The sequence below is a fragment of the Staurois parvus genome, unplaced genomic scaffold (genome assembly GCF_062004578.1).
Source record: "Staurois parvus isolate SC_StPar_1 unplaced genomic scaffold, SC_StPar_1.0 ptg000388l, whole genome shotgun sequence".
Taxonomy (NCBI): Eukaryota; Metazoa; Chordata; class Amphibia; order Anura; family Ranidae; genus Staurois; species Staurois parvus.
The window spans coordinates 1772764-1787900 of NW_028318184.1; the positions used below are offsets into that span (position 1 = coordinate 1772764).

At 44.4% G+C, this 15137-nt stretch overlaps 1 pseudogene; it reads right to left on the reverse strand.

Moving 5' to 3' along the window:
* Nucleotides 1-6872: 6872 nt before the first annotated feature.
* On the reverse strand, nt 6873-13864 carry LOC149455778 (putative serine/threonine-protein kinase DDB_G0277449; annotated as a pseudogene).
* Between the last annotated feature and the right edge of the window lie 1273 nt (nt 13865-15137).

A 15137-nucleotide genomic window follows, 5' to 3' on the forward strand; every position in this document is an offset into this window, starting at 1 on the left:
AAACAAACATTCAAGCAGAAATTCTAATAACTAGGAGCAGTGTCACACATAGGCCTCATTTTCTCAGCATGTAAAAGCACCTCTATGTTAGGCCTGGTTCACACCTCTGCAATTTTCTGTGCATTTTCAGTTTTGCAGAAACGTCGTACAGTCCATTTAACATGGTTTCCCATGGGTCACGTTCACATCTGTGCGTTTTCCACCGGTGCATTGTCTGGAAAGGATCAGGAAGGTTTCTTCCTGCAGCAGGTTGCAGTTTTTGTTCCATAGATTTCAATGGAAATGCAGCAGAAACGCTTTTAAAAACGCAGTGCTTGCGTTCTTGATGGTTTTTTTTTTTTTGTTTCTCCCATAAGACAAAAGACACCTGCCAAAGGCACAAAACACATCAAAAACTCATTAATATGTCACGTGAAAAACATGCAAAATGCATCAACTGCAACCTGTACAGGCATGAACCTGGCTTTAGGATCCTTCCAGGCACAGCTCAAAAAGATATGGGGCCACACCAGGCTCTAAATGGTCAATTCTCCTCCATAGCAGTCCCTGCACAGCTCCATAGAGCCCCTTTCACATGGGTGTTCCAATCAGGCCCACCTGCCAGTTTTTTAGGCAGACCTGATCGGAAGGTCCATGCAGCCCTATGGACAGGAGGATGTAAACTGACTTGTGTCGGTTTGTAAACCCGCCTACCTTCAGGTCCAGGAAAAAAAAACGGAATAGCACTGCGTTCTTTTCTTTTTTTCCCAACCAGATTGGAGATAGTCTGATGTAAACTGACAGCGCAGTCTGTTTACACCCGGCTGCCCATAGAGTTGACAGGGGTCCACCCTTGTCTGCCGGGCAGAAACTGAACGAGTACAGGCGTCCAAACAGTGCGGACTTCGCTCCGTGTGAAAGGTGTCTACAACATAAATCGTCGTGCCTTCTATAAAACCAGGTTTATTACAATAAAGGGTTAGTAATGCTCGTGGTTTCATAGGCAAATCGATGGCTCACCAGGTCTCCATATAGCGTTCTCTATTTGGCTGATCCAGATCGATTCTACTTCCTCAAACTCCTGGGAACACCCCAACAGCTGCTGAAACCTGGGATTGAACCAGGGACCTTTAGACATTCAGTCTAACGCTCTTCCAACTGAGCTATTTCAGCAAATTTAGGGGCGTCAGTTTTATTAGTTCTGTATTAACAAGTTTGCTTGGAGGCGGGATATTGTGGATTTTGGAGAGCTGCACTTCTTTCATTCATTTGTTTCATGTATTTGTCAATAGATTTCTGGACACTTTTGTGTGCAGAGGGAGCTGCAGGTGCTGCATATAACCTGCCATACAAGGGAATATATTTGTAAACGCTGATACTTCTTTACATCAGCTCTTATCCACACATGCATGTCCAACGTATTTTCCCAACACGAGGAGGCATTGGCGTTTCAATGAGTGCGGCCACGTACAACCATTTACTTGTATGGCTGGCTGCATGTAGCACCTGGAGCAGGAAAGCACCCAGAAATGTACACTAGGTGCATAAAATGCCTACAAAAAGCTGAGTGACTGAACTCTAACGTGTATGTACAGTTTGTATAGTTTTCTTTTTAATTTTAGAGCAGCGGTTCTCAACCTGTGAATCGCGACCCCTTTGGGGGTCGAACAAACCTTTCACACGGTTCGCCTAAGACCATTGGAAAACACATATTTCCGATGGTCTTAGGAACCGAAACACCGCTCCTCTATCCGTCTCCAGGCGGGTCTGCCCACATGCAGAAACGCCCACATACGAGTACCCGGCGCAATGACATCATCGCGCCAACCCCATCACATACAGTGCAGGCAATCGCTGACTGTGCAAGCAGCTCGCCATCCTGCCAATGCACTGTATGGGCTGAGCAGCCGTAGCCTGGAAGGAAGTGAGACTCAGGCTGGGTTTGTCCCCTTGGACTTCCTGTTATCTACCGATCCATGGTAACCCATCCTTCCCCTTGCCTCAATTTCATGACGCCTATGCTACTTGGGCTCAACAAGGTTTGAAGCTTTTTGCGCAGTTATTTGACACTATCTCAGGCTCTGCCCTCCCCTTCTCTCGTATTAGTGAGTGCTACCAACTCCCGCCCCATCACTTCTTAATGGTTCAGCAAGGCATAGATCATATCTCAAGCACATGCCGGAATAGACCAAGAAGATTCCAAACGTCTATGGTGGATATATTGCTGAAGCGGAAAACATTTAAGATCTCGAACATTTATAAACCACTGAATCTATGCCTGTCTAAGTCCCTGTATTCCTCCTCTACCATCTCCACCTCTCCAGATTCAAAATAGCTGCCCCCTGTACAAATCTCCACGACCCACATTGCTAGACAAGTTGTGGTATTGTCCATTCATCTTGGAATTTTAGAAACAACTGGAGACATTCGCTGCTTCTGTCACGGGTTATTGCCCGACACAAGGTCCCTTTCTGCTCCTATTTGGCAATTTCCCCTCTACACGCCTGGAGCAGTCCAGACCTCAATTACTAGCTATACAACGCAATAAGGCTTGGCTAGCCACCTGCTTCATGATTGCGCGACGGATCATTCTCAGAAAATGGCTATCCTCCGCTCCGCCTTCAGTTCCTGAGGTCAAGCAAGATCTATTACATCTTCTTCGTAGAGAAAAACTTGACTTAGACTTGTCACTAAAAGCCTTGACGTTGCGGTTCCAGAAAAAATGGGGCCTCTTAATATCAAGGTCTCTTCCCCCTCTGGAGCAGAGCACGTACCTCCAATAGGCCATATGGTTATCCCTATCCACATTCCTCATAACTCTTTTGATTTTACTGTATTGTATATCTCAAGGATGTTTTTAATGGGTGTCAGTCACATGATGGGTCTCCATATAACCAATTCTTTATTACAGGATTGCATAATGGCTCTGCAAATAGGTAACAACATGCGTTCTTCCTGTTTTGTGCTTTCTGTGCCGGGATCCCTTCCTCCGTGGGGAGCTCTCCTTTGTTTGAGCGTCCCCATGCAGGGGAGGAATCTCCAGTTCTTCCGTTTGGGCCTATACTTAAACCCCCCCCCCCCTTTCTTTTCCCCCTTTCCCTTGACTACTAATTATGGTTTGGTATGGTTATAGTAAAGATGCCTTATTAGGCGTGGGTTGCACATGTCTCCATCTCTTCATTATTCTAGGCCACTTCTTGCTACTCCTGTGTCTGACAAGGATCCCACAGAGGCAGCGACCACCCTGGGGACCTCTGTCATTCTTCTGGCTTTAGCGGATATGGCTTGGAAGGCCCCACTGGTTCTAGCCTCCCCCCCTTAGTTATCATCTTGTTTATTACTTTGAAACCTGTAATATGCTCATTGAGCTTGATTACATTTTTTTTTTTACCTATTCTTTTGTAAGTTTAGACCACTTCTCTGACTCTGAGTACACTGTTGCATCTACTGTATTGTTGTTTGAAACCCCAATAAAAATATTATTTAAAAAAAAAAAAAAAGGGCAGCACTGGGGATCTGAAGACTAGCAAAGGATCAGCCCAGTTGAAGATAGCACTGGACTCATGCATCTACAGCAGTGGTCGGCAAGCCGCGGCTCGCGAGCCACATGCGGCTCTTTACAAACTTAAATGCGGCTCTCCTGTGTGCCGGGCGCCCGCTCCCCTCCCTCCTCTCGGGCGGGCGGGCGGCCGGCCGCCCCCCCCCCCCTCCCCTCCTCTCCTCCTCTCCCCCTCTCCCCTCCCCTCCTCTCGGATGGCCGCCCCCCTCCCTCCTCTCGGGCGTCAGGACTCTGCAGCTGTCAGGATGTAGGCGGGGCAGCGTGACGAACTCTTCTCCTCTCACAGTCCTCCCTGAAGACCAGAACGGCGCGGGAATACGAGAGGAACGCGCGGAGCAAAGGTAAGTGAATTGACACAGGGGGGACTTACTATATGGGGAATGAATTACTATATGGAGGACTTACTATATGGGGAATGAATTACTATATGGAGGACTTACTATATGGGGAATGAATTACTATATGGGGGACTTACTATATGGGGAATGAATTACTATATGGAGGACTTACTATATGGGGAATGAATTACTATATGGAGGACTTACTATATGGGGAATGAATTACTATATGGGGGACTTACTATATGGGGAATGAATTACTATATGGGGGACTTACTATATGGGGGACTTACTATATGGTAGATGAATTACTATATGGGGGACTTACTATATGGGGAATGAATTACTATATGGGGAATGAATTACTATATGGGGGACTTACTATATGGGGGATGAATTACTATATGGGGGACTTACTATATGGGGAATGAATTACTATATGGGGGACTTACTATATGGGGGATGAATTACTATATGGGGGACTTACTATATGGGGAATGAATTACTATATGGGGGACTTACTATATGGGGGACTTACTATATGGGGGACTTACTATATGGGGAATGAATTACTATATGGGGGACTTACTATATGGGGGATGAATTACTATATGGGGAATGAATTACTATGGGGGACTTACTATATGGGGGATGAATTACTATATGGGGGATGAATTACTATATGGGGGATGAATTACTATATGGGGGATGAATTACTATGGGGGGGATGAATTACTATATGGGGGATGAATTACTATGGGGGATGAATTACTATATGGGGGATTAATTACTATATGGGGGATGAATTACTATATGGGGGATGAATTACTATGGGGGATGAATTACTATATGGGAGATGTATTTTCAGTTTTAAAAATGTGGCTCTCAAAATAAATTTCAATTGTGGTTTTGGCGAGATTTGGCTCAGTTGAAAAAAAAGGTTGCCCACCACTGATCTACAGTATATAGCCGTCATTCATGTCGTCCAGCAATGTGTCATGTCATTCCCGATGAATATTACATAAGTGGTGATCTGCCGACATGGCAAACCACTGCTCCTTCCAATCCTCTCATTGAAAAGGGATGGGGTTATGTTCCATTGTATAAGTCATCTTTGCTTGATCCCGATAATCCTCCTTTCTAGTACAATTTCTCCTTAGTCTGACAAATTGTCCTTTAGGGACATTCATAAGCCAGGAGGTGTGATGACAACTGTTCAGGGGTATATAACCATTGCGATCTACCGTCTTGAAGAATGTTTTTGTTAGTAGAGGATCCTGTTCCTGCATAATCTCCATATCTAAAAACTTGATAGTCTTCTCACTTATCACCCAAGTAAGAACAATATTCTTACTGTTAATCTTTTTTCTTTGATCCATGTCAATCACGATGAATGATTCACATAGGTGGTGATCTGCCGACATGGCAAACCACTGCTCCTTTTAATCCTCTCACCCAAAAAGGATGAGGTTATGTTCCATTGTATTAATACAATGTCATTCATGTCGTCCGGCAATGTTGATCCATATCAATCACGATGAATGACGCACATAGGCGGTGATCTGCCGACATGGCAAACCACTGCTCTTTCTAATCCTCTCACCCAAAAAGGATGAGGTTATGTTCCATTGTATAAATCCAACGTCATTCATGTCGTCAAGCAATGTTGATCCATATCAATCACAATGAATGACGCACATAGGCGGTGATCTGCCGACATGGCAAACCACTGCTCCTTCTAATCCTCTCACCCAAAAAGGATGAGGTTATGTTCCATTGTAATAATCAACGTCATTCATGTTGTCCAGCAATGTTGATCCATATCAGTCACGATCAATGACGCACATAGGCGGTGATCTGCCGACATGGCAAACCACTGCTCCTTCTAATCTCACCCAAAAAGGATGAGGTTATGTTCCATTGTATAAATCCAACATCATTCATGTCGTCTAGCAATGTTGATCTATATCAGTCACGATGAATGATGCACATAGGTGGTGATCTGCCGACATGGCAAACCACTGCTCCTTCTAATCTCACCCAAAACGGATGAGGTTATGTTCCATTGTTTAAATCCAATGTAATTCATGTTGTCCGGCAATGTTCATCCATATCAATCACGATGAATGACGCACATAGGCGGTGATCTGCCGACATGGCAAACCACTGCTCCTTCTAATCCTCTCACCCAAAAAGGATGAGGTTATGTTCCATTGTATAAATCCAACGTCATTCATGTTGTCCAGCAATGTTGATCCATATCAGTCACGATGATTGACGCACATAGGCGGTGATCTGCCGACATGGCAAACCACTGCTCCTTCTAATCCTCTCACCCAAAAAGGATGAGGTTATGTTCCATTGTATAAATCCAACATCATTCATGTCGTCTAGCAATGTTGATCTATATCAATCACGATGAATGATGCACATAGATGGTGATCTGCCGACATGGCAAACCACTGCTCCTTCTAATCCTCTCACCCAAAAAGGATGAGGTTGTGTTCCATTGTATAAATCCAACGTCATTCATGTCTTCCGGCAATGTTGATCCATATAAATCACGATGAATGACGCACATAGGCGGTGATCTGCCGACATGGCAAACCACTGCTCCTTCTAATCCTCTCACCCAGAATGGATGAGGTTATGTTCCATTGTATAAATCCAACGTCATTCCTATCATCTAGGAATGTTGATCCACTCATGATGAATGACGCATAAAGGTGTTGATCCGTGGTAAACCAACTGTCCTCTGATCTTCCGGCAGTTTTTTTATCTTGATGTGAATTCAGTTTCATTCATGTTGTCCAGCACTGTCGATCCATGTCAATCATGATGAATGATGCACAAAGGTGGTGATCTGCCTGCTATACACTGTAATAGCCTGCTATAAGCTGACTCTTTGCCCCAGGAAAGCAAAAGTTAGGTCATTCCTGTGACCCACAAGAGAAGTATGGTCTAACCTTGTGGTGATCTGTCCAAAAGAACGTGGCTCAATGCAGATGGTGCGAATGAGCCCTCATTCTTTCATTTCCTCTCCACCATCCTTCTCCATTTTGTGCTTTTGAAGCTGAAGCCATCGAACAATCTCTGTTGCTCTTCTGCAATTTTATTTTCTGTATTTCCTGTGTAGGGAATCAGTTCCTTCACATCAATTTGCTGATTTGTGTCGATTTGTGAGCGCAGACTTTCTTCTCGCATCTTCAATGGTGAGGTGGCCTTTCCTTTCTCCAGCTTCTTCCAGTAAATGGTACTGAAGAAGGGATGTTTTCGCAGTTGTTTCACTGCCTGCCGGCGATCGCTCGGATTTATTTCAAGAAGCTATAAAGAAAAAGAAATGAAATTTAGCATACGGTAGATTGTCACTAACAGAAACTGATCAATCAGCCAGTTTAGTGTCGGCTATTTCTTAAAAATAGAAAAAAAACACCTCAGAATGTCATATTTTAATTCCTTGGTGTAGTTTTCACTGAAGATATATATGTCTGTTGGAAGGATCAAAGTGAACATTTCTGAACCAGTGAATGAGTTCATCCAAAAGCTCATGGATAGTTCCTCTATTATTCTGACTCCCTGTGTGGTGAATATCTTGCTATACCGTGTGTATATAACACTTCCAGAAGTCGGATGCCCCCTGTGTGCTTTCTTACACCTGGTGATGTACTGGATACTAGAGAACGTTTTGCAAGCTTCTCTCATAAAGAACACTACACTAAGGATCTATAGCTTTTGCATAATTCTAATTGTAGAGTATACTTACTCTTTCAATGACATCTTGAAGTTCAGGATCCATGTCCCTCGGATAGAAGTGTCTCCTGAATCTGGCTTCACCTGGATGTGCTCCTGTGGCCATTTCGAATAAGATGACACCCAGTGACCAATAGTCAGACATAGCATCACAGGGTTTTCCTTGTAGAACCTGATAAAACAGAGAGTAAGATTAACTATAAAATAAAGCACACGATGAGCTGCACAGAGCAGTAATAATAGTTAACAATGGTTGGTGGGAATGACAGGTCACAGTGGGCCTCCTGTTGTTTTTTAGGTTTTTTGAGTCACCATCATTGTGGCTCTGCTCCTTTATCTCCAAAATTCTTGTTAGGTTCATAGATATTATAAGATAAAGATGGGAGCAGTAGAGGGGAAAAACAAGGGTGGTGTTATACTTACTTCTGGGGCCATATAGATTGGAGTACCGGCACAAGTAAATACTTTGTCGGATCCAAACACGTCGGCTTCTGAAAGGCCAAAGTCTGCAATTTTGACATGGCCGGAGCTGTCGAGCAGTATATTCTCGGGTTTCAAGTCTCTGTAAAAAAAAAAAAAAAAGGAGAGAGTTAGATTTACAGATCAAATGTTTAAAACCGTAATTCAACCAATACTAATAGTTCAGCTTTCAAGGGGTGCCAGCGGGTTAGATCCCCTTCTAACTTTCTGCACTGCTTTACGAATGGTAAGAGGAACCTCATGACCTTGGCTGTCAGCTTACTGCAGTGTAAGAAACCATATCAAATCACAGTTGGTCATTCTGCAATGCTTCAACATCTTTATTGAAAAGAAGGGATCAGAAACACTCCGCAGGCTTTCTTCCTGCGTCACCTTTTGCCCTTCTAGTGGGGGCATGATTACGTCCCACTAGAGGGTGATAAGTGTTAGAATTAGGCAGCCTGGGGAGTGTTTCTATCCACGTGTCTTTAATAAAGCCATAGACTCATTTCAGATTGACGGAGTGCACCTCAATATTGTTTCTTCTGCTGGTTTACGGGGATTGATGGGACCCAGAGCAAATTTTGCACCTGTGGCTGGTTTTGCTCAGCTGCTGAATGGGACATGGCACAGTGTTAGAACAGGACATCTACAATTGCAAATGTATGTAATATGGGGAAGTGAGACTCCCTTACTTAGGCTACGTTCACACTAGCGTTGTGTGCAGGCGGCAGAGAGGCCTCGGACAATTCTGCACATTGCAGCACATGGTGCTGTTCTAACGGGAGCGTTAGCGTCGCGGAAAAACGGACGCCCCTGGTCGAGTCAGGAGGCGTTGAAGCCTCCTATTCTAGTCTACGGTGCCGCTCCGCAAACGCACGGCCGGCGTTTGCGGTGCGGTGGCGACACGGTTGCGGGGCGTTTGCGGAGCGGTAACACCATTCAAACTTCATTATAGGCGTTTGTAACGCTCGGCAAAGCTTAGCAACCTCCGCTAAACCGCGCATGCGGCATTTGCGGAGCGTTAAAAGATGCTCCGCAAACGCCGGACCAATGCTTGCCAAACGCTATAGGGGCGTTTGGCAAGCATTGGTAAAAAGAGTCGAGTGTGAACGAGCCCTTAGAGTCACAAAAGCTTCAGCAGCAGGGGACAGAACTGGCCATGGGCAATTCAACCCTTGTACACCCATCCACAACTAAAGTAGCAGTATTGGGTGGTGTTGTACTTTAATGAAGATTAGAAGATATGGAAGATCATGGTGGAGACACTTACCTGTGCATTATTCCTTGGCGGTGCAGATATTGTAGCGCGCAGAGAAGTTCTGCAGCAATAAATCTGTAAAAAAGGAGAAAAGGTCTACGATTATTGCACGTCTCACAGCATAAGTAAACAAATGATTAAGAGGTGATTTCTTCCAAGCCTTGCATGTCATAAGCAGCAATGTATTACTGTGATAATGACAGGCCCTGCTCTTTTCTTGGGTTTCTTTGGTTCTTAACCAGGGATTGGATCATAGTCACCTGATCTGTGGTATCTGACAACCATTGGCTAAGACCTGTGGGGTTGGAACATTGCTTGTGTGGGGTTGAAGATACAGCCTTGCACGCCAAGATAAACTAGAGGATATAACCGGTGTTTGGCAGATATCACATTAGGCTCGTGCTATGCAGGAGAGTGTTAGCAGATCAATGGTGCTACTAAATTTGCTGGTGACCAGTCACTAGGAGTAGCAACTGATCATTAATCAGCTTGGACAAATAGCTCCCTATGCTATACAGTTAGCATGCTTTAGAATCTTGTAGGGATTAGTTGCATCTGATTGAAGGAGTGTGTGATTATGTGAGATTGATGTCTACAAACTGCATTACAGAGTACTTTGCTGACGGCTGAAAAAGGCTAGGCTAGGGGGTAAACGGAAGATGAGTATGTGTATGGGGGGCAGTGAAGGTTCTTTCCTGATGAAGGCTTACTGAGGTGGGTCGGTGTGGGTGATCTTTTAGTTTAAATGAAGAGAGCAAAATAGGAATTCATTTTTTTGTTAAATCATACTTATCTAGGTGCGTGCAGCATCAGTCCGATGCAGCATCTGTCTATGGCCGGTTTTAAGGGTGAGCACTCAACAATCACTTGACAGCTGATTGCGGAGTTCTCACTCAGTCAGCGCTCACTCCGAACAGAGAGCGGTGACTGTCAGTCAGCGTTTCTGCTCTTCCCCACCCCGCCAACTTAATGGAGCACTGGGATGTGGAGTGGAGGGAGCAACTGGCTCAGGCTCTCAACGGATCGTTGAGCTGGGTGCCGCTCCAGATTTTGGGGCAGATCCTTATTTTAAAGTCGGGATCTTTCCCCAGCCTGGACCGGCTGAGTGACATCAGCCGACAGCAGGCTTCAGCCCGCTGTCAGCTGAAAACGGGTCAAGGAGCTTTGTCTGTACTTCTCCTTTAAGATTCATTCTGTAATTACTATATGCAAATCCTTCATCATGACTGTTAACCCTCACCCTTCTCTTAGGCCATATTAACACCTTGGTGTTCTGGGAAATGCATGAAAAATGTGCTAAGATGCAAATCACACTTGTGGTGCCATTAATTCTTAATGGCACTTCAAATGCGGGTAGCAGTTGTGTGGCCAAACGCACCAAAATGTACATTGCAAAATTGTGAGGCTCGCGGACAAAGAAAAGTACATGAGCTACTTTGGTGCATTTGTCACGCATAAGGCAGCTCACGTAAGTGAATAGGCTGCCCTATGCTGTTGCACGACTAATGTGCAAAAAAAGCCCAAAATAAAAAGGTTGAATGGTGCGGGTATGAATGCAGCCTTAGACGGAATCTTTGTAAGTCTTACCTTATGGTGTTAGTTGGTAATGGAGCAGAAGACTTGATCAGGTCGCGTAGTTCTCCTCCTCTCATGTATTCCATAACAAAGAAGAGATTTTCCTGTAAAAGAAAGAGAAAAATAAGTCGGTTCCAAAAGGTCAAGTGGATGTGAAGTTTGTGTTTTGGTGGAAATGCAGAAATATAGGGATGTCTGGACATGGTAGACGGTTCAGGAGTTTAACGCATCTTCAAACTCAAGAATAAAAATGTCATCTATTTCAGCTTACACCAGTGCTCAGCTATGGAGGCTGTACTAGTGTTCTTCTTTTCAGCATGTCTTCCTTTATTTTCCCCTTGTAATCCTACCACTAATCTACTTCTTGTCCTAGGGTGACTACGCTCACTTACTATTCTCTATGTCTATGGAGGTGCCGTATTGTCATCCTAGGACAATAAGTATGCCTCTCCCCATCCTTAAGAACACCTCTCCCCATCCTCATCTCTATAACATACGGGGAGCTGTGTTGTAGTTCACAGAGGAGAAGTGAGCGGGGCTGATAAGACTGCTTAGGATGACTCAGGACAGCGCTGGAATTCTGACAGGATCACAAGTGTTTTTCTGCACTTATTAAACAGATATAACAACACGCTCTGCTTGATCTATTTAATAGACCAAGTGTGAACAAACAAGAAATGTTCAGTATTGGCTTTCCATCCACTTTAAGACTAAGTTAACGCGATGCTTGGCAGGAACTTTCAATGTATGGTGAACGTCATTCCTCTGTGGGTAAGCAATATATAGAAGCCATTAACATGCAAACATGTTGTGACAGGTTCTATTGAAGTGACTCTATCATGAGAGAAGTTCAAGGACTATACCTGATCCAAGTCAGTGACTCCGACAGCAAAGCCAAAGTAAGAGCAGGACGGCTGGGGAGAACCAGAATTCCCCAAATTCTGCATTGGCAGCCACCATAACTCTCTCATGTCTTAGCCTCTTTGAAGCTGGACCATCCCTCCTTTTTTTCTGGTTTTGGGATTTATTTCTAGGTCTGTGCTGGACTTGGAGTCCAAATGGATAACATGGATGTGATTTGATGAGTGAGTGATTGATAGGAATGTGAAACTTACTTCTGTTTGGAAGGTTCCATAGGCGTGTGTACAAAAGGAACTCCGTCCAACTTTTTCCAGTATCTGTCTCTCTACGAGGACACTTTTCGGTTCTTCTTGCAGTAATTTCCTCTTCTGTACCACCTTGACTGCCAGTTTCTTGTTGGTGGCAGGATGGGATGCCAGGGCGACCTAAAAAACACAGGACACAAATGATTAGAAGCAATTCAGCTCCGGGTTCTGAAAAGGTTACCTCTGGGTCCAGCAGCAACCCCCCCAGCCTGGCTACGATTGTTAGTCTTAGTTTGAAAACAGTTTATAGAACGGGGAGTCAGCAGGATTTTGTGCAAGTTTTCAGTGGTTTTGACTGTTAGTCAGTAACTTCTAGACTGTTAGGGATTGGGGATAGCTTTCAATAGGCTTTTAGCAAGCCGCAGTAGGCTTTTAGCAAATCACAGCCAGCGCTCACTCTGAAGTCTGTATTCAGCGTTCATAAATTGGGGCTAAAGGCTATGAAGCTGTGCAGCCAAACGTTATGCAATCTGCTATATACAGTTTAAATGTACGTCAGCTTATTTCCTTATATACCAAAGGATTTGTAATTCTGTCTTGCATCTTTTTGTGTATTACACCCCCGACAGACAGTACACCACTAAACATGACTTAGTGTGTAAGCCTGGATTCACTCTACTCGCGTTGCATCCATGTAACACAGTAAACGCACTGGAGATGATGTGCGTTGGCATGCTATTTTTTCATGAGTGGTGTAAAATACCAGTATTGTAGCTTTCTTAAAGCACATTGCATTTACATGCATTCTATTCCAATGTAACCGAGCGCCAACTAATGTATCACACTGGTGTAAACTGGTCCTATGGGGAAAGCATGGATTTCAGCTTGGCATTGAGCAGCACAGCTCAGTGTGTGTAGTGTAAATGGGAAGCGGTAAGGAATAGAGTGGTGTGACCTCCACCTACGACCTACTATTTGCCGACTGGCAATAATAATAACCACTAACTCGCAGTGCATTAAACCCTCTGTTCATAAATCTTTGATTACTTACCTTTCCGTAACTACCTTGACCAAGTATTTTATGAAAGATAAAGCTGTCAAGATTAAAGTCGGCTGGCGGATGCATTTCTAATTTGGTGCCAGGCACATCCCTGACTACCTTGTTGTCATTCTCACCGGCTGCCCGGTTGACTGGTTGTCTGACAGCCTCATCGACGGGCTTGCTAACAGCCTCATCGACTAGCTCGCTGACAACCCCAACGACGGCCTCGTTGGCTGACTTGCTGACAACTTCAGCGACTCTCTCGCTGACTACCTCGCCGACTATATCGCTGACAACCTGGTGAAATCTATCGCTGACTACCTCGACGAGCTGTTGATCATTCTTGCTTGTCTCATCAGCAGCGATCTTCCTTTTCTTATTTGGAGGTGCAGAGAAAATTGGATCTGATGCTGGCCTCTTGTTATTCCTCTTGGGCAATATGACAGCACATGGTGTTTTGGCCCAACTCGGTGCATGACCGCATCGTCCCTGTTTTGCTGGTCTTTCTTCCTCAGCAGATTGGTTGGATCTGCGCTTCTTTCCTCTGTTCATGGCACTCTCCTCTTTGGAACTCTTTCCCTCTCCAGAATTCTTCCTCCCATCAGAGTTCCCATGTTTGCTTTCCCGATTTTTGGGGAATTGCTGAGGTGTCTCCACCTTCAACCCACTATGTGATAAAGTGGGCTTATCCAAATCATCTACAAAAGGTCTCCCTATGATGGTATTCCAGGTGACCTCCTGTCTGTTCTTATATGGATGATATCGGAAACGTAGTTTTGGCCTGGTCCACTTCATTATAACACGTTATAATGAGATCTCACAGAGCACAAAAAAAGGAGTGTGTTCACTATCGCTAGCAGAAGCACACTGACTGTCTGTGGCTGCGCTGCCTGTGGACTGAGTTTCCGTGGTTGCTAGGATACCAACCGGAAACAAAATTCAAATGATTTTTCTGCCAACTGCCGTTTTCCACAGCGAGGCTCCAATTTTTTTTTAGCAGAGTGACAATCACAGAGCTCAGTATTCTGTCCTGGATATATGAAATCCAACACAAAGAGAAATCTGTGTTGCACCTAATACACAGGTAAAGCTTAAAGAAGCCTGCTTTTGGGGTCCTTTCCAATGATGTAGGCAGGTGTCAATAGTGCTGCTTGTAACACACTGAAATACATCAACAAGCTAGGTTTGTTTTTTGAATATGGGCTCATTTGTAATGTCTGTGCTATCAGTATCAGTGAGCACCATTGGGGATCAGTGTGCCTGGTTAGAGCCAAACTCAGCCCCGATGTTTGGTGTGTGTAACATGTGTGTAACATGTAACCAAAGACAAACCTTTTTCTCTTGATCATACAGTACAGGACACGGGACTTGTATTCATAGACCATGAGATCTATTTTGGGCAGCCTCAGGTCAGGGGTTGTTTACAAGAATGCCAACTGTCAGTGGTGAGGGGTGAGGGGTTAGATCCACTGTCATATTTGTATTGCTGGCTGTATCCCCATTAGAGAAATGGACTCTCTCTCATGATTTCCATAAAGAGAGATTCATAGAAAATGTTTCATCCCAACTCTTATCATTGCCCACAGCAACCAATCAGCTTGCAGCTTTTATTTTTCCCCACACAGGTTAGAAAATGGAAATGTAAAGGCTAATTGGCTGTGCTCCAGTGAAGACTAATTAATCCCCCCCCCCCCCCCCCCCAGTATGTCACAATTCTGAGATATTGACCAATTAACAGATGGAAGGAAATACATCATTTTTAGTGGAATTGTTGGCACATTTTCCATGTGCCAAGTCAACCAAATTCTGTATGCCTATTTAATTAGCGCTTGCTGTGACAACATCATAAAAGTGATTCCTGCCATTTTATTACTTGCTCTTGTGGGGGTGTTGGGGCGCCAGATCCAAGCATGCTTATGTTGGCGCACGGGAACGGTCACTGAAGTATAGCACTTGTCATGTGATTTGGCGCAGCTGGTGCAACACCACATAGAACTTGTCTTATACCATTCCACAATTTAGAGCACGGAATATGCAGCAATATTCTCACCACAAAACCGGCGTATTT